This window comes from Haemaphysalis longicornis, unplaced genomic scaffold, assembly GCF_048455015.1.
Source record: "Haemaphysalis longicornis isolate Haplotype H1 unplaced genomic scaffold, Haemaphysalis longicornis Haplotype H1 scaffold_10, whole genome shotgun sequence".
NCBI classification, from domain to species: Eukaryota; Metazoa; Arthropoda; class Arachnida; order Ixodida; family Ixodidae; genus Haemaphysalis; species Haemaphysalis longicornis.
Window position 1 is genome coordinate 25,622,222 of NW_027526204.1, and position 20,558 is coordinate 25,642,779.

Below are 20,558 nucleotides of genomic sequence, written 5' to 3' on the forward strand. Positions count from 1 at the left end.
TTTTTTTTTTATTTATTCACAGCAAAATGGTTGCATGTGAAATTTATAATCTCTTTACTTCCGGGCGTCTGACCTAGACGCGATGGTTTTTTCAGTGATAATATCCTTGTTAGGAAACTTGCACCGTGCACATAAAATTGTGGTTTCTTTTCGGTATGAAACTTTTTTAGTTGAGTGGAAATATTAGCAAAAATTTTAGACCTGGATTTTACTACTTATAGTCTATTCGTGCTTGAGTAAGTTTGTTTCTCTAAGTGGTGTATGTCCATGGAAATGTCCCACTGTTTTCTAAGCGTAAATGAAAATGCATGAGGGAGTATAGAGTTTGATAGTAAACTTCATTGCCTCGAAAATTCCAGGCTTGCTTTGTCTTCACGCCACATAAACCGCCGTAAGAAAATATCTGACGCTTATGTCACAGCTCTAACGACAACGTACGGATGCGGCCTAGTTGGTATTCGAAGATAAGACTTTCACGCACACGAATGTTTTAACAAAGGATCCAAATGACACAGACACGCACTATGTGCAACTGAAATTTTATTTTATAATCGACACATCTAAGCCACAGTGCTCACAAACACCTAAAAAACGAGTAGATGCGTAGTGTACAGGCGCGCACCCGTTTCGTTTTGCCCAAGTCATGCGTGCACCCAGAAAGGCCGGCTCTTCCACGGCCAACAATAAGAAGACCATGCTTACGTCGCTTTCGCCCTTGCAATGTATTTGAGCTGCTTCAACCATCTCCAGTGTGGACTGATCAAGGTCACAAAACACAGCCATGCATTGTTCACACACAGACGAACACTTGCGGTCGTGGCCGTGGCAGGTCACGATTGCAAGTGTTCACACCTCTATTTGGACAATACATGGATATGTTTCGTGACCTTGGTGAGCGCACAGGGGAGATGGTTGAAGAAGCTCGAATGATCGGGAGCGCGAAGGCGACGTCGGCATGTTTCTCTTGATTATTGACCGCGAAACAGCCAGCCTCTCTGGTTGCGCAAAACATACAAACTAAATTTTTAACTCCCTTTAAGGTGCCAAAAGGGTGCACTCAACATTTTGGAGCCTTTTTGTACTTTTTTGGGACCAAAACATTGCTTCGGCACCCAATCATGAGGGTTCCACAAATCAAGGGATGTAACTCTTAATATTTCTACACCCTTTAAGGTGCTAAAAGGGTATAGTGAACATTTTGCAGTGTTTTTGCACCTTTCATGCGCCCAAATATTGCTCGGGCACCCCATCTCGAGGGTGTCAAAATTCAGGGGTGTAATAAACAGTTTCAAAGACTACTACGACCGTAAAAGGGGTGCTAAAAAGTATTTCTTATCGATTGGGGTGCTACCACGGCACCCTATCGTTAGGGTGCCTAAAAGATCGGTGTGTGACCGGAAGCGTGCAAAATTGCACAAAAACAGGCTGAATGTTTAAACCGCACATTGCACTATTTCACCTGCCGTTCAGAGATTTAAATACGAACCCTCTATATAGACCAGGGAAAATGCTCTAGAATTGCTGTTCGTAAATTGCACAAAACGTGCTGAATGTTTAAATTACACTCTGCACTAATCTACTTCGAGTGTATCACAAGGTTCATTTCGATGTCTGGGTGCACTGGAAGGGAAGGCTACAAACTGCCTCTTGTAAGTCCTATAAATAAAATTTTACGCAAGGCATCGGTGTCCTCAACGAAATCGAATTTACCTAAGATTTTGTTCACGTAATAATATGTGGTAACACTGCTGACGCGAATCTATGGAGCGTTTGACTGAAGGTTTCGCCTTTTATGAGAAACAAGCAAGCGTCGAACGCTTTTTTTTACTGTTAATCAAAATCTTGTCACACGAATGGAAAATAAAAATAAATGAAACAGCTTAAAACCGAAAATGAAGGGGCTTATGACGGGATCTCTCCTCGCCAAATCCGATATAATGCAGGAGCGGCATGGACGTTAAACAGAAGAAAAATCAGCCCTTGCTTGTTAAGAACTTCGATACAATAGCCCTCGTCTTCCCATTTTTTTTCTAAGAGCGTTTCACGGACCACAGGCACAACCTTGAACTGTGACCATTTGAAAATTCCGTCGCTCTCTGTTCCTCTTCTGTCCCAACAGCGCAATCATGCCCCCCTCCTCTGACAACAGTCATTCTCTTAGCTCAGTGAAGTTATAACGTAATAGCAATCACAATATGTTTACAGTAATATTGTTTTATTACAGTATTACCGTTAATAATTAGCACAAATGCAAGAAACAGACCACCTCGGTCTCTTCTGCACAAACAACGCTGGAGAACAAGTCGGATATCAAAAGAAAACAAAAGTTGGGGGGAAGCATGAAATGGGGCGCTAAATAAACAGGCGCCCAATAGTACTTCGATTACTTACACATAAAACAACCAAATGCCATAGCAACGTACTTGCCTGCCATAGGCTGCTTTTTTGTCGTTGAAATCGAGCGCCAAAAAACTTAGGCAGTTCGCGTTTTATGCATGTAAACTTTAACAATCTAAGCTTCTGTATTATAACAAACACAATAAATAATAAAACCTAGAGTTACTGCTATATTCAGTAACAGAGGCAATTATCTACCAGTTGCGTTGTAATCTATTTACACCACCTTCTGCCAATGGCCGCAACCGTGAGTACGGCGTCCGGCGGAGCGGCCGAATCTTTCATTTTGAATCGCACTGTCTGCCGTCGACCGTGATCTGTGGTATGCCGTTAACAAGCGCAGTTATTAGGAATATTTTGGCGACTCGGCATGTTCGGTTATGTCTGTCGTGTTCCACTTCGCATTGAAGTATCTGAGAAGAACTTTGCCACCTAAAGACGGCAAATTTTGTTGGGCGCTTGCCCCTGAACCGCCTCAACATCGCTCGCTCTTCTGCGTCGTGTCCTGTCAGGTAAGCTGTCTCGTCACAAATTCCGCCTGTCTTATCACTGGATGTCGTTTGTTGCTGTTATCGCCGCTTTGTGGTTTCGTTAACAGGAGCCCCTGTGTGTGTGTGTGTGTGTGAATTGTTTAACTGAACTGGTTAGGGTGAACCTAGAGGGCTCGTCTTCAGAAAGGAGATGGGCGCAAGTAGATTGTGGAGCTTGCATTGAGCGCTAAACGCCTGGTCCTAGACTTAGCAATGCTTCCTGTTCGGCAGCAGTATATTAAACTGCTTCAAAGTTCATCTCTGAGAACCACGTTTCATGCGTGGTTTGTCAGAACTCGGGTGGCTACTCCTCTACACTGCGCTGCGCAGCGTTTACGGCTTCGTTAATGACCGCTGTAAATGGTGCCGTGTTGACAATGGCGAGAGAGAATCCTTTGCTAGAGAATGTGGGCGCCTCGCAAGCTTCCTTGGGATAGCGGCGAGCCACCTTGTGTACGGTGCCGCTGTATGCGGGCATTGATTTTAGCTGAATGCTGTGTTGCCCGAGTTGTAACACTCGTGCACCCAATCACTTCCGTTCTTTCATGTGTGGTAATCATGTTCCATACTGTTTTAGACCTCTAGATGGCCTGAAAACATCACGTCCCTCCATTCAACCGGAAAAGAGCCACAAGCATTCCCTTCTGTCTTTGTCTGACAAAACGTAGGTTTTCAGACACACTTTTATTAGCACAGTGTGCTATTATAGTTGAATAATGTTGTATTATCTAAATGTACAAGTGCTCTCCGCTACACTAATTATTGGTGTTTCATGCATAACCTAACATGTAGCCACTAAGTGGCAACCTTGATTGTTGATTTCGGAAAACTCAAAATTCTGTCCAAAATCATAATTTGGGTTTAGCAGGTAATCACCATGTATCCGAATTTCCTGGTGTTGGTCATGTTTACGTTGAAGCCACATTTCTTAGGTTTTGACACAAAAATGTCGGTACCTTTGAACTTTCGTCTTGGATGTAGCCCGAGCAGTTGTTTTGCTTTGTTCAGCCTTTTTTCGGATGTTTGTGATGTGAATTGACAGTCTTTGCAGTCCACTTTCCCAGTTAGTTATGTAACTCGCTGTGCCATCTAACAAGGCCGGATTAGGGTTCTGAAGGCTGCCATTTACAAACGCTAGTGCAAGAACACCAATACGGGAACATCCTTCTACAAAGAAATAGATTTGGAAGTGTGAAGTATCAGCTGCATTATCCTTAACTGAAACGTGCTGATTACAAGGCTTGGGGCTTTTTCTGAAAGTACTGTGGATGTTCAGCTGACCGGCTAAAAGGGAAACCACTCAAACACACTGGCCAAGGCCGGTGTTGCTGCAAGATGCGAGCAAGCATTGAGCAAGCATTGCAGTTTTTTTAAGCGGCCGACATGCAGACCCCATGATCCCCTGATTGGGCGTGTTCTTATTCTTTCTTGTGTCTACCACACTCGAGTCACGTTAATTTCTGAATGGTGGAATCCAGCATTTTCGGGCAAGATAGGTGTCATGATTCAGCCCCGCATTGGTGAACCTGGAGGGTAGGGGTACTCTCCAACCGAGTGACGACATGCAGAGTGCTCGTGGTGACGGTGACTGATGAACTGACCGCGAGCTGCTGTGCTCGGTGGTGTTTATTCGCCAGCCCCACACAATGTTGCCCACCGAGCCTGGTGGGGCCACTGGACCTAGCGGCCAACGAATATCAGGGTCGGAGGGTGCCACACACTTGTCACACCCGTCACCCCCAAGTTTGTACAACACAACCACAAAACACCTGTCACCCCCCACAGTAAAGATTCGGCGGTCTCCGCTGTCTTTCACTCCGCCTAAGCACAGGTATCGATGTCGGTGTGGCAGCATGGGGTGCTGCCTGTGCCCCTCTGAATCGTGACACTGGCGACGTCGGAAGAAGCCGAGCTGCCGAGGCCACCGTGAACGCCAACACCGAGAACGCCGAGACACCGCCCCCTCAAGCCAGCCGCCATTAGGCCATGCCGCTGTACGGGAGGGTCGAGCCGTTCGAGGTGACGGGTCCGCCTGGCTGGTCTACGAGGAACAAGTCGGCATGTTTTTCCAGGCGAAGGACACTCCCGAGGCAGAACAGCGCGACATTTTGCTGGCCAGCTTCGGGACCCGCGTCTTCGCCCTCCTGCTTGACTTGCTCAAGCCGGCCACGACGCATGCACAGTCGCTGGGTGAGCTGCTCGCGACGCTACGCTCGCACTACAGCCCGGATCCGTCGACGTTAATGGAGCGCTTCCGTTTCAACCACCGGATCCGCCGAGACGGAGAAACTCTCGGGCAGTTCGTCGCAGTGCTGGGAGGGTTTGCGAGCGGCTGCGCCTTCGGAGACCAGCTCGCCTTGCTGCTACGGGACCGTTTCATCTGCGGCATCAACGACCCCGCCATGCAGACGTCACTCCTGGAGCTTCCCGACCCACGCTGGACGACGCCGTCAAGGCAGCGCTTGCGATGAATGCTGTGGCCAAGGACGCAAGCGAGATAGCACGTGGGGCCGCCTCACCATCGACGGAGGCGGCGGTAAACAAGATGGCGACACGTCATGGCAGGCGCGTTCGGTGAGGTCGTGACTCCTCCCCCCCATCACAGTGCCAGTTCACGCAAGCGGAGAGCTTTGCGTGTGGGAGGACGGGGCACGTTGCTCGGGCGTGCCAGGGGGTACGACGGCTAGCGGACAGAAGCAGCAGCCAGCGTCGAGCACATGTTTCGTGCCAGCCCACGGCCAAGGGATTCGGCGCAAGGGTAGGCGGCGGGGCGTGCGGCAGCAGCTTTGGATGCAACTTCTAGGCTTCACGTCGTGGCCGAAGACCCGAAGATTTTTGACATGTGGCACGCGGGCACAGTGCAGCCATCGGTGCCACCCTATAAGCTGACCGTTGAAGTGTGCGGGCGCCCCATCTCCATTACGCTGGACACAGGGGCCAGCGTGTCGGTCATGGCTGGGAAGGCCTTCAGACGCACCTTCCCTGGAGTGTCCGTCGAGACGTCGGGCGTCATGCTGCGCAGCTACTCTGGACAGCCCAAGTCGAGGATCAACCCCAGGTCAGCGTTCACCTTGGCAAAAGGGAGGCCACCCTGCCCCTCTACTTGACAAAGGGGTCGTCACCGACGCTTCTGGGCCGGAACTGGAAGCACGCTTTGGGTGTGTGGCTGCCACAGTACCAGGAAGCAGTGCAGGTGGTGGAAGATGTCCCGAGCCTCCAGACCAAGTTGAAGGCCCTGCTCCAGCCGGGGTGGGCACATTCACCGCCATGGCAGCAAGCATTCATGTGCCAGAGGGAGCCCGGCCCCGATTTTTCAAGCCGCGCCCACAGCCATTCGCCCTGAAGGATGGGGTAACGGAGGAGCTCCAACGGCTGCAGCGAGACGACATCTTGGTTCCCGATAAATCGTCAGACTGGGCCGCTTCCATTGTGCCAGTCCTCAAGCAAGACGGCAGTGTAAGGATCTGCGGGGACGTCAAGGTCACCATCAATCACGTCGCTACCGTGGAGAAGTACCAGCTCCCACGTATTGAAGATCTATGGTCGGCGTTGTCTGGGGGTCAGAAGTTCATGAAACTCCACCTGAGAGACGCGTACCAGCAGCTGGTGCTCCAGGAGTTGTGTAGGGCATCGTTGTAATGTCTACAGTGTTCCTGAGTGCAGCAGCAGCGGCCCTCTCGTCTGCCAACTCGTTCCCAGCGATCTCTGCGTGTCCTGGGACCCAGCAAAGGACCAGCTCACGCTTTTGTGCATACACGTACATGATAGTGTTGAATTCAAGATTAACTATGTGGTTTTTGGGGGGCTTGTGCGATGACAGTTCGCGAACAACACTCAAAGAATCTGTATAGATGATGGAATTGGGAATTTGATTTTCAAGAATGCGTCGTACAATCAGTAACATTAGATACGCTTCTGCTGAAAAAATTGTTGTGTGCACGGTCATGGTTCTGGCTGCATTGAAATTTGGACCATCAGCAGCGCACGACACCATAGTGGAGGTTTTAGAAGCGTCACTATAAAATTCTGCACATGTGTATTTAAACTGCAAAGACAGAACGTGCTGCAGTATTGCAGCTCGTGGTACACGATTTTTGTCAAGTCTCGTAAAAGAAAGGTCGCACGACACAGGTCGAACTTGCCAAGGCGGTAAACTGTTAGAAAATGATGACCTGTACACATCTAAAAACGAAGCACTGAGATCCGAGGCTGCCTCTCTCAGTCTAAGTGAAAAGCGCAGAGGAACGGATGGGCAATTTACAAAGAGCAGAGATGTTGATGTATCGTTAAAGACAGGATAAAAAGGATGATTATTCAGCGACGAAATTTTAAAAGCATAAAGCAAGTCCATGTACGTTCTTTGTTTGTCAAGGCTCCACTTATCACTCTCGACATAAAGGCTCTCGGCAGGGCTAGTGCGAAAAGCACCCCAAGCAAGACGAAGGCCCAAGTGTAGCACTGGGTCCAGAATTCGCAAGGCTGTCTTAGTCGCCGACCCATATACCACACTGCCATAGTCCAAACGAGACCCAACCAAAGCAGTATACAAGCGAAGCAGGAGTTCTTTGTCGGAAACATAGGATTGGTGGGAGAGAACCTTAAAAATATTCATTATTTTGAGATATTTATTTTTAAGTTCCTTGATGTGGAGAATGAATGTGAGTTTGTGGTTAAACACCACACCTAAAAACTTGTGCTCCTTCCTCACGGGAAGCGACACGTCATTAAGATGAATGTCTGGGTCCGGATGGACCCCGGACTTCCTGGAGAACACAACGCAGGAGCTTTTTACAGGATTCAATTTAAAACCATTCTTGTCTGCCCAGCCGGCAAGTTTCTTTACACCAAGCTGGACTTCACGTTCGCAGATTGACATATTGCACGATTTATAGGATATCTGGACGTTATCTACATACATGGAATAAGAGATTGTAGGTGGCAGTGCCTTACCAAGAGAGTTCATTTTTACTATGAAGAGAGTGAAGCTCAACACGCCACCTTGTGGCACGCCATTTTCTTGCACGTGAACCTTTGAGAGTACACCACCGACTCTTACTTGGAACGTTCTGTCTGAAAATTAACTGACAAGAACGTTCAACGTGTTACCCGAAACACCGAATGACATGAGGTCACTAAGGATCCCATATTTCCAAGCGGTGTCGTATGCCTTCTCGAGGTCGAAAAACACAGTTACGCAATACTGTTTATGCACGAAGGCATCCTTAATATACGATTCAAGAGCTTCGAGTTGATCATTGGTGGATCGCCCTGTCCTGAAGCCTGCCTAGCAGCTCTCGAGAAGACCGTTGTACTCAACGAAGTACACGAGCCTGCGATTTATCATCTTCTCGAAGAGCTTGCATAGGCAGCTCGTCAGGGCAATAGGATGGTAACTTGAGGGGGATGACGGGTCCTTGCTCTCCTTCAGGAAAGCTACAACTATAGCCTCCTTTCAAGAGTTTAGAATGTGCCCCGAAAGATAAATCTTGTTATATAGGTGTAAGAGTGTTAGAAGAGTGTCTGCGTGCAGGTGTTGTATTATTGTGTATGTCAGGTTGTCTGGGCCTGGAGCTGAGGATTTACACGTGCTCAAAGCAACCCTCAGCTCATGCAGAGAAAACTCTGAGGTATAAGAAGATGTTGACTTAATGTTATCTTGTATAGGCTTCTTTTCGGCCATTTGTTTGTGTTTCATGAAAGTGTTTGTGTAGTGTGCTGTACTAGAAACGTGTTGGAAGTGTTGTACGAGTGTGTCAGCCTGGTCTTCGAGAGTGTCCCCAGTAGTGCTGACCAAAGGCAGGCCGTGTGTTTCTTGTCCCTTGAGTTTGCGTATTCGTGTCCATACTTTCCGTGTGTTTGTGTAGGAGTTTATTGATTTTATGAATGTACGCCAACTCTGTTGTTTTGCTCAAGGCGCACGCGTCTTGCAAATGCCTTGGCCTGTTTGAACAAGAGGAGGTTTCCCGACGTGGGGTACCGACGAAGGATACCCCACGCCTTGTTCTGGGCTTCTCGCGCCCGCCTACTGTCCTCATCCCACCACGGCCTCCGCTGGTTGCGCGGGGCACCAGAGGCGTGGGGAATGGACCTTTCGGCGGCGTCGAGAATGTGCGCCGTGAGCAGTTGGGTAGCTTCTTCAACCTGTAGGTGCCCTATGGATGTGTAGTGTAGGTTGGATGTCTCTGTAAGTGTATTCCAGTTAGCTCTTGTTCCATTGAACCTGTTTTGGGAAGATGGACTCCATGGACCTTTACCTATATACGTTAGTTAGGTGGGGAAGTGGTCACTACCGTATGGGCCAGTGCCCACACCCCACTCGAGAAGAGGAAAGAGAACTGCGGAGCCAATCGCCAAGTCAAGATATGAGTACGTGTTGTGTCCTATGTTATGGTATGTAGGCTGTTTATTGTTGAAAAGGCATGCTCGTGAAGATGTAAGGAATTTCTTTATCAGGCGACCTCGGGCATCCGTGCGAGAAGAGCCCCAAAGAGAGTTGTGAGCATTAAGGTCGCCTGTAAGGATATACGGTTCGGGCAGATGGTCAACCAGCGCCTCAAAGTCAGAGCTCGAAAGTGAAACATCAGGAGGAATGTATATGGAGCATACCGTTATCAACCTAATAAATATTATTGTTTGAATTGCTACAGCTCCAAGGACAGTGTTCAGAGTGACAGGGTGGCAGACTAAAGATTTCCAGGCAATTATGGCTACACCGCCAGAAGAGCGCGTGCAGCCTTCCCTGTCCTTTCTGTATATCAAGTAACTGTTCAAGAAATTTGTGTGTTTAGAATTCAAATGTGTTTCCTGAACACACATTACACTTGGCTGATAAGCATGCAGTATTTCGCATACATCGTCAAGATTATTCAGAAGTGCTCTGCAGTTTCATTGTATTATGTTTTCTCTTCCCATTACGATGTGTTTGGAGCTACTGGAGTGTGACTATTTATGCAGGGTCTTTCGGGGCTTGGACTCTTGGAAGGGGCTTTCTGGCCTTCTCTACTGACCTGGACGTCGCAGCCCGTTCCTTCCGCTGCGATGAAAGACGGAAGGGCTCTACTTCCATGTCGTCATCTGAAGGCAAAGGGGTGCCCAGCGGACCGGGCCCTCTTGACGTGGTACCCTTTCGGGTGTTCTTTGCCTGCGCTGTCAGTGCCGAAGACGTGGGGAGCACCACAGGTGGTACAGGCCGTGAGGCGCGGGAGGGGGTCGCTGCGACTGCCTCCGTCTCCATCTCCGTGCCCTTGCGTGTGCTTTGGGCCGGTGGAGAGGAAGCAGTGGGTGCAGCGGCATCCCCAACATACGTTGTTGCCACTACAGCCACTGCTGGGTGAGCGAGCGGTGCGGAGGCGGGTTGGGCTGCCATAGGCAACCCAGGGGGGGGGGGGGCGGTTAGGGGCGGGACCAAGTTCGACTCCCCGTACTGGGTCCCCGCCGAAACCAGACGCCGCTCCGCCCCCCGCCGAGCTGCGTCGGCGTACCTGCCCAGAGGGAAGGAGGAGAACCTCTTCCGCGCCTCTGGGAAGGGGATGTTTTCGTTGACTTTCAAGGCAATGATCTGTTTTTCTTGTTTGAACTTTTCACAGCTCCTAGAATAGGCAGCGTGTGGTCCCTGGCAGTTCGCACAGGTGAAGTTCTCGGATTTACAATTGTCAGTTTGATGATCATGTGCTGCACATTTTGCGCACGTCAATTTACCACGACCAGAGGTTGTGCCATGCCCAAACCGCTTCCACTTGAAACAGCGGGATGGGTTCGGCACGTAGGGTCGGATTGGACATCTCAAGAAACCTGCGTTGACCGACTCAGGAAGGTTTGAACGGTCAAGTATCAAGATTATGTGCTTGGTAGGAATTATTTCATCATTTCAGAGTATGGTGATTCGCCTCACTGCTGTCACGCCCTGATCTCGAAGGCCCTCGAGCAGATCTGCTTCAGTCTCATTAATTAGATCCCGATCAGAGATCACGCCCTGGCAGCTATTGAGGCTGCCATGGGGTGTGATCTTGATGTCAACAGCTACCATGTGCGTTTGCTTGAGCAGGTTAGAGGATTGTTGTTTGTTTTCTACTTCTATCAAAACTTCTCCCGTTGTGAGTTTCTTAGCCTTGTACGACTTTCCGATAAGGCTTTCAGGAAACTTGGAGATTAGAAACACAGACTGGGATGTGATGGGCTTTGTCTTGTCAAGAGATTCCATGATCAAAAACCACGAGAAATTATCAGGCTTTGGGAGAGAGATCGATTGCAACGGAGGAAAAGAAACTTTGGTGCGGCCCCTTTTCGGGGGCCGATCACGTTTGGGGGGAGGTTTGGAAAATGCCATATGATACATTGGAAAGCAGGGAGACGGGGGTACTTTCTCCTTTGACATTACCCTGGTAGTCAAAGCCCGGATCTCCCTGCCTGGTAGACAGGCAGGGGTCCCATCGGCCGGAGCTTGACCAAGGCTCCGACGGCCACCGTTCACGGCTTCTAACCCTTCACCTTTCAACTTCTAGGCACGGTAGGTGACAGCTTAAGTATGGGGGGCTCGGGGTACGCGGTGTCGCCACTCACCGTCACCAAGACTACTCAAGGTGCCCCATGCGGGGCTCCTGGGGGAACAGAAGCGGCAGTTAAATAAAATAGAAATGAGTCAATGTATCTAAGAGAGCCGAGACCCCCCCCCTCCACTTGACAGAGATGATACTACACTTCATGAGAGACATGTCAATGGTCCAGCAACTACCCAAAAAACCCTTCCTAACCAAAACCATTCATGCAAACATACGCAAGTACAGTCGAGAAGCCAGGAACCAATTTATTCACTTAAATTATCAAAACCATGCTAACGCAGTTTACACCGATGCTTGAAGGGGCGAAAGTTGTGAGGCTTAAATAGTCGCAATGGAATACCCCGGCAAGCATCGGGTCGGCATGACCCTCCTTTACACGCAGAAAAAGAACAAGCGGAACTCAGACTCACCATTTCGACTATAAAACTGGCGAAACTGTGAAATAAAAGCACAAACATCCTTTAGGCTGTCATCACAGCATTTGAGGAATTGATGATGCTGAGCATGAAGGACGCGAAGTCACCGTCCTCCCTGCGACCAGGATTACCACATCCCCTACCCCGAAAACATGGAGAACCTGTCTTCTTTCTAAACCTAGGATCATGATCTTTCGCGAGGTACAGAGTCGCAACCGTTCTGCCGAAAACGAACCAAGCTATATATTCACAAGTCTATATGAGCGGACATGCCTCGAAGAAAACATCCAACGTTAACCGTATACTGTGTATATGCGAAGAACACGGACCCTCTTCCGCGCAACTTATTCAATATACAATGTCACGTCCAATTGTACAAGCCGTAATCATTAGCCGGGTCGCCTACGGCACACCATACTTGTCCCTCAAAACGAGTGAAAGAGCAAGGCTTAACATTTTGCTCCTCCAGGCGTACATAACTGCCTTAGGCCGGCCTCCAAAGACATCAACCAAATATTTGTTGCGTCTAGGAATCCATTACACTTGGGAAGAGCTACAGAAAGCGCTACACATCTCCCAGTTAGAACGCCTAAAATTAATGCTGACCGGACGGGCCACGCTGAGAAGGTTAGGCTATTCGAAGCCCCCTCACAAGAGCACAAAGAACGAATACCATTGCACCTACGAGAAGCCATTCATGTAGCCCGGATTCCGAGAAACGTGGATCCGGTTCACAATGAGGCTCGACACATCGCTAGAGTGCGAGCTATGTGCGCTAAAAACGGTAATAGCCCAATTGCACGATACATCAACGCGTCCCCATATCTGCATCGGCCAGCCCATGCTGTGTGTAACAAATGCAGCAGGGCATGAAATGACCGCTCTCACAGGCCGCACAACATCTGTAGAGGCTGCCGGGGAAGTTGCAATTGCCCTAGCTGCCACGACGGGTGACGACGCCATCGCATGCTGACACACTCCCAGGCAGCTTGCTATAATTACATACGGAGACGCATTTCCAAAACAGCGCTTTACATCCTCAAGAGTATCCCCCGACTCCCCGAAGTACACCTCGTCTGGAGACCTGGACATGAATTCCTCCAAGGTAATGAGGCGGCACATGACGCTGGCCATGGGCATACACACCGGGCCATTATCGAAGAGGGAACAACACTTGTTGCCCCAAATGGGACTCGCTCACGAATTACGCCGAAATACAAGCCAACTACCGTCTCGACCGAAGAAATTACCCGGAACCGTACCCAAGACTATCCAGCGATGAAGCCACCACCCCGAGAAGACTGCAAACAAATACATATCCCCACAGCACCCTTCTTCACGCCATTTACCCAACTCAATACCCAGCCACCTTTTTTTTCTCTCCTTCTCCTGGCACCATATATCATCAGGTATGGGAGTGTCGAAAAACCCCGCACCTCGCTCCCAACTCCTCCCCATCATATGAGCAGTGGATGGGTTGCCTGACTCGCCCGGACCTGAGGATCCAGCAAGACCAGGAGACGAGGGCCCTAACATCTGCGCCTCAAGCTCGCAAATAAAGATTTATAAATCAGCCAAACCAAAGGTATGCTCAGTGGCAAACAACTCACACATTACATGTACGACTTTTGTGGAGAAGATGGAGGCAGTTGTGCGTCGGCGTGAGCCGATGGGGAGGCCAGGGAACAATGTGCTGAATCCGGGGTTGCTGAAGCTGATCGACACCATGCACCCGCAACAATTTACGCCCACAGCTTAAGCCACACAAGCGTAGATGGCATCCGTCGTTCCTGTACCTGAGCCGTTTTAAACCATTGAAGCTAGTCTTGCCCTCTTGACTGAGCTTTGCTGTTTGGGAATGTTTACGGCAAATGAGCAAGTCGGTTCCGAAATGACCCCTGGGTGCCGAAGTACCGCTCTCGCTTCGTAATTTTTAAAACCTGAACGTACATGTCATTGCAACTTTTTTGTTGGCCCTGTTGCCTAAAAGTGCCGTTTTGAAAATAAAATTTCAGCTGTAAGTAGCGGCCTAGCGGTACTGATTTCGCAGGCGTCGCTCACAGCAATGGCTTTTGTTCGCAAGGTTGAAATTCCTGTGGCAGCCTTTGGCCTCCGGTCAATTACCGTGGTATTGTAAAGACTACTCCATGCTCTAAGGATATCGATATGACATCATAATGATAGAGTCTATTTTAAGCTGCTTGCATTAGAAACCGTTTAGCAAAAGCCGCTTCAAAGAGGCGAAGTATTGATGTCGTCGTAAGAATAACACAGGAAACTATAATACCCAGACCTCACCTTGATTCGGTCTGTACCACTACAAATCGACAAGAAGGCAATAGTGCAACGACTACCGGATGGCTTGCCATAGGGGTAAATATTTTGACATTTTTTCATGCATGTCAGTACATCGATAAAATCTCTTTTTTGGGGAATTTGGTGACGTTGACGTCAGTGGTATGGCTTAAGCACAGTGAAAACGCCGGTGACAGCGGCATTACTAACGTGAATTTAAAATAGGCTTTCAGATGTCATGTGGCACCGACTGTGCTTCGGATGGTAAAAATTGATGCAGAGGTCGTGAATGGTGCTTGTAAGAAAGCATTAGAACAGGTAAGATACTTTACACCACTCTTCTACTGTAACTTGCGAGCGCCTTTATCTCTATCAATATAAATATATATATATATATATATATATATTGTAAGGCCCTTGAGCAACGGGTGAACCGAGACGTTTATTCAGCGATCCTGTCGGTTCCGAACACCGTACCGAGAGCGATGATGATGCACGAGCGAAGAGGATTGGGTAATGTTAATGAGAATGATAATGTTACTGCGAGGAGGCAATGCAGGAGATTGCCCAGATTGTGCGAACAGTCCCTGGGAGTGTTGAGGCTGTGCCGACGCGACATACGCGCTCAAAATAATTTCCCCTGCCAGTGAAGGCGGGCGCCTGACCGCCAATGTTCATGGAGTACGGCGGACAAAAGGCTTCAGCCGTGACACGTGCACAATTTCTGGGCCACGGTATCGACGGTCCAAGCGAGCTTGACTAGGCGTGACACGATAGTTGACAGGGGATGTTTCCTCAAGGACCGTGTACGGGCCTGTGAAACGGTGGAGAAATTTTTCACCTAGTCCTGGTCTTCGGCTGGCTGTCCAAAGTAAGACCTCGTCACCAGGGCAGAACCGGACAGTACGGTGGCTGGCGTCGTAGGGGTCCTTGCGGTCGTGCTGGCTGGCTTCAGTCTGCAGACGAGCCACTCGACGGCAATGGTTTACACGGGAGAGGAACTGCTCGGAGGAGGGGCTTGAGGTCGACACGGGAGCCGATAAAAATGTGGTGTCCAGAATGAACGATGGGTCGCGGCCGTATATGAGGAAATATGGAGAGTAGCCGGTGGTCCGTTCAACTGCAGTATTATAAGCAAACGTAACAAATGGTAGAATTGTGTCCCAGTTGGTGTGATCAGGTCGAATGTACATAGAAAGCATATCTGAGAGTGTCCGGTGAAATCTTTCCGTTAGGCCGTTCGTTTGCGGGTGGTAGGAGGAAGTGGTTTTGTGGACTGTGTTTGAAGCACGAAGAACATCTTCAACTATACTGGACAGAAAAACCCTACCGCGATCACTCAAAAGAACACGAGGGGCCCCATGGCGCAAGAGTATTGCGTGCAGGAAGAAGTCTGCCACCTCTGCTGCGCAGCCAGAGCGAATTGGCGCCGTTTCTGCATAACGTGTTAGATGGTCAACTGCGGTCACAATCCACCGATATCCTGCAGCTGTACAAGGGAGAGGCCCGTAGAGATCTATACCAACCGTTTGGAAAGGCATAGACGGACATGGAAGCGGCTGAAACAGTCCGGCAGGCGGGGATGTGGATCTCTTGCGCTGCTGACAGGATGGGCAGGAAGCGACGTAACGGGCAACGCAGGTGGACAGGCCGGGCCAAAAAAAACGACTGCGGACGCGCTCGTAGGTTTTACTGAAGCCTAGGTGGCCCGCTGTGGTATCGTCGTGCAGCGCTTCCAGTATCTGCGCGCGGATGGAACGTGGCGCAACGGGAACCCATCGGTGGCCAGAAGAGAGATGAGTGGATCGGTACAAGATGCCGTCCAAAAACTTGAATTGTTGAAGCTGCCGACGCGACCTATTGTTTGGAGGAGGTGATGGGCCGGTAAGCTGGTCGATCATTCCACGGCAGTATGTGTCAGCCCTTTGAAGAGAAGGCAGGCCCGAGAGGTCCTCAATGGCTACACGATTGACAGGTGCGATGGGAAGGACCGTGTCGAGGGGTAATGACGCGGAAGTCTTGTTCGACCCAAAAGGGCAACGAGAAAGTGCATCCGCATCCTGGTGCTTTTTCCCGGACCTGTATGTGACAGTAAAGTCATATTCTTGAAGTCGAATAACCCATCGTTCGAGCCGTCCTGATAAATTTTTCAGCGTCTGCAACCAGCACAGAGCGTGGTGGTCAGTCACTACTGTGAAGTGGCGGCCGTAGAGATAAGGTCGAAATTTTCGAACGGCCCAAACCACAGCGAGACACTCTTGCTCGGTGATTGTGTAATTTTTCTCGGCAGTACTTAGGGTACGACTTGCGTAAGACACAACCCTTTCTCGGCGTTGATCATCAGACTGCAGCAGCACAGCGCCGATTCCGTGGCCACTGGCATCCGTGTGCAGAATAACAGGGCGAGACTCATCAAAATGGCATAGTACCGGCCTTGAGGTGAGTGCGTGCTTGAGTTGTCGGAAAGCCTCCTCACAGTCGTCTGACCATACAAAGGGTGTTCCGGAGTGTAGCAGCTTGTTGAGAGGCGAAGCAACTGCAGCAAAGTTGCGGACGAAACGGCGGAAGTAAGACGCTAAGCCTAGAAAGCTGCGTAGGGCTTTTTGCTGTTGTGGCCGTGGGAAATCGATGACAGCAGCAATCTTCTCCGGGTCGGGCCGTATCCCCTCATTGCTGACGACGTGGCCTAAAACCTTTATGCTTCTTGTGGCGAAACGGCACTTCTTCGTGTTCAACTGAAGACCCGCATTCGCGAGGCATGTAAGAACCTCATCTAGCCGTTTCAAGTGCTCAGTGAAAATTGAAGAAAAAATAACGATGTCGTCCAAATAACAGAGGCATGTTCTCCATTTCAGGCCCCGAAGAACATGGTCGATCATTCGCTCGAAACTTGCAGGAGCATTGCATAGTCCGAAAGGCATTACATTAAATTCATACAGTCCATCAGGGGTGGCAAATGCTGTCTTTTCTTTATCGGCCTCGTTCATTGGAATTTGCCAATAACCTGAGCGGAGGTCAAGGCTGGAAAAATATTCCGCTCCTTGTAGGCAGTCCAGGGCATCATCAATGCGAGGCATCGTATATACATCCTTTCGGGTAATTCTGTTGAGTACGCGGTAATCGATACAAAAGCGAACGGATCCGTCTTTTTTCTTAACGAGGACCACGGGGGACGACCAAGGGCTGTTTGATGGGCGGATAATTTTGCGTTGAAGCATATCGGCGACATTCTCGCTGATGACTTTTCGTTCGGACGAAGACACACGGTATGGGCGGCGGCAAACGATACGGGATCCATCTGTTTCAATTTGGTGCGTAGCGACGGAAGTTTGGCCAAGCGTAGTACAATTCGAATCAAATAAGGATTTGTGCTTGTTCAGGAGGTCTAGTAAAGAGCCAGTTTGCGTGGGGGAGAGATCAGAGCTGATTGCGGCAGATATAGCCGGGTGCAACGGTTTAGAGGGCGAACTCGGGCAGGAGGAAATAGGGGAGAGGGGAACAACACAGACAGCTTCGGAGTCAGCAGCAGTAGCCACAGTGGTGCCTTGACGAAGGAGAATCGGTTCAGGAGTAACGTTCGCGGCAACGAGTGTAGCCGACCCGCGGAAGAAGCGCACAAGACAGACGGCGATCACGATGCCTCTTGGGAGAAAGCGAGTACATGGAAGGATGAGTACGTCCCCATCATGACAGTTGCCACCGCGAACGGAAATTGTTGTCTCACTACCAGGTTTGAGGACGAAATCGGCACTTGCCACGAAGCACTGCTGCTTGACGTCAGGAACATCCCTATAGTCCGTAGCGGTGATCTCGATGTCGGGGTACCGGCAAGAGATGACCGCGGATGCCGATGATAGAAAGTCCCATCCCAGAATAAGTTCATGGGAGCAGCTAGGTAACACCGCGCACTGAATATGGTGCCGAATTCCCTCTATCAAAACACGTATTGTACAGTAGCCGGATGGCTCGAGCACCTCTCGATTAGCACCGCACAACGAAGGTCCAGTATACGGGGTAGTCACTTTTCGAAGGCGCGAACACAACTTCTGATCAATCACTGATATACTTGCTCCTGTATCAACAAGGGCATCAACACGAAAACCTTTAACTTCCACAGACAATGTATTTGATGGTCTTAATGGAGGAGTTTTTGGCTTTTTGACGAGTGCAGTTCCCCTCCAGAAACTGCAGGCGCTAGTTTTCCGATTGGTTGTCATTAGAGCGGGTCACGGGTCGAAGAGGTGACAGAGAGCGACGATATGGTGAGGGTGAGCGTCGCCGTGATGGACGCTCGGGCGGAGGCGGGCCGAATGAGGTTGGCGGCGGCGATGGGCGACGCGGGGGAGAACCATATGTGCCACGTCGGGACCCGTAAGAAAAGCCAACGTCGCGTTCGAACGGTGCGTATCCGCGTCGTTCATCTTGCTGACGTCGTCTACAGAAACGAGATATGTGCCCGCGAAAGCCGCAATAATAGCAGACGGGGCGGTCACCCGGGAAGTGCTGGCGGCCAGGGTGCATGTTCGTGTAGTATCCCCGTGGCATGCTTGCTGCGGATATCGCTGTTAAGTGTCCGTGGGCCAACGGGGCTTGCATTGGTAAGGGCGGTTTGGATGCGATGGCCGAGTAGGACGGCGTGGGAGTCGTAGGACCAGGAGACGTCGAGGGCGTCACACCCGCAATAGATGCCAGCTCCTCTTTTACCAGGTCGCGCAGCTGAGGAGCTTCCGTGCGAAAGTGATATCGTGGAGCAGAAAGCGGGTCGCTGAGCTGCAGCTCTTCACGGATGATTTGGCGTATGAGAATCCGTAAGTCTGTGTCCCCTTGTGACGGCGTAGCCAGAGCAGCCGGTTGCAAACGAACTGCCTGCAATTCGCCCAGGCGCTGGCAGGTTGTGCGCACATCGCTGACGCTCGTCGGATTTTGCACCACGAGGGCGTTGAACGCGAAAGAAGCGATGCCCTTCAGGATGTGGCGAACCTTGTCGGCCTCTGGCATGCTTGCATCCACACGGCGGCAGAGAGCAACGACGTCCTCTATGTATGGGGTATACGTCTCGTCAGAGCGCTAAGCCGAGTGGCCAGCTTCCGTTTCGCCTCGTCCAACCGAGCGGCTGTCGTGCCGAATATCTGGCGCAGCTCCTGGCAAAAGCAAAAGTTCTTTCTCACGTAAATAATAAAAAAATAATATTAATGTAATGAATTAACGGTAAAAAATAGTCTAACTATTCCCCTATGCCTTCTTTGGCGTTGTAGACTGCCCGCATTTCTTTCTGTACTTCCTAACGAGCCTCTCATTTCCAAAGCATATTATCGTGCGAAAGCTTAGCGAGGGCCTTGGTTCTGGCAGCCTTGATGCCAAGATATCATAAGAGGGTTTCCCACCAGTTCCCCGTTTATGACAGGCTGTAGAATTTCGTGTCACGCAACAGAGGTTGAAAAGAAGGTCCCCTTCTCCCCGTGTAGTCTGAGTGGCGCTGGCTACCACCCTCAAGCGTCAGATACAGTTGTAGTATTTATAAATACCCCAGAAAGTGAACGAGAACACAGTCGCCCAGATAGCCGAATTGGTAAGGCATTCGAGATCTAATCGAAAGGCGTGGGTTCGGTCCCCACTCTGGGCACGTGTTTTTCTTTCTCACGTAAATAATAAAAAAATAATATTAATGTAATGAAACTAACGGTAAAAAATAGTCTAACTATTCCCCTATGCCTTCTTTGGCGTTGTAGACTGCCCGCATTTCTTTCTGTACTTCCTAACGAGCCTCTCATTTCCAAAGCATATTATCGTGCGAAAGCTTAGCGAGGGCCTCGGTTCTGGCAGCATTGATGCCAAGGTAGCATAAGAGGGTTTCCCACCAGTTACCCGTTTATGACAGGCTGTAGACATTCGTGTCACGCCCCGGGGGTTGAAAAGAAGGTCCCCTTCTCCCCGTGTAGTCTGAGTGGCGCTGGCTACCACCCTCAAGCGTCAGATACAGTTGTAGTAATTATAAATACCCCAGAAAGTGAACGAGAACACAGTCGCCCAGATAGCCGAATTGGTAAGGCATTCGAGATTTAATCGAAAGGCGTGGGTTCGGTCCCCACTCTGGGCGCGTGTTTTTCTTTCTTTCTCACTTAATTAATAAAAAATAATCATAATGTAATATCACTAATGGTAAAAAATAGTCTAACCATTCCCCTATGCCTTCTTTGGCGTTGTAGACTGCCGGCATTTCTTTCTGTACTTCCTAACGAGCCCCTCATTTCCAAACCATATTATCCTGCGAAAGCTTAGCGAGGGCCTCGGTTCTGGCAGCCTTGATGGCAAGGTAGCATAAGAGGGTTTCCCGCCAGTTACCCTTTTATGACAGGCTGTAG

The 20,558-nt window shown here is 49.8% G+C and overlaps 2 non-coding genes across 2 annotated transcripts; both read left to right on the forward strand.

Moving 5' to 3' along the window:
* The first annotated feature begins 19,747 nt into the window (after window positions 1-19,747).
* On the forward strand, window positions 19,748-19,819 carry Trnar-ucu (transfer RNA arginine (anticodon UCU)). Its single transcript has one exon. It is a non-coding gene; the product is annotated as a tRNA-Arg (tRNA).
* A 402-nt stretch (window positions 19,820-20,221) lies between these two features.
* Window positions 20,222-20,293, forward strand: Trnak-uuu (transfer RNA lysine (anticodon UUU)). Its single transcript has one exon. It is a non-coding gene; the product is annotated as a tRNA-Lys (tRNA).
* Window positions 20,294-20,558: the final 265 nt, after the last annotated feature.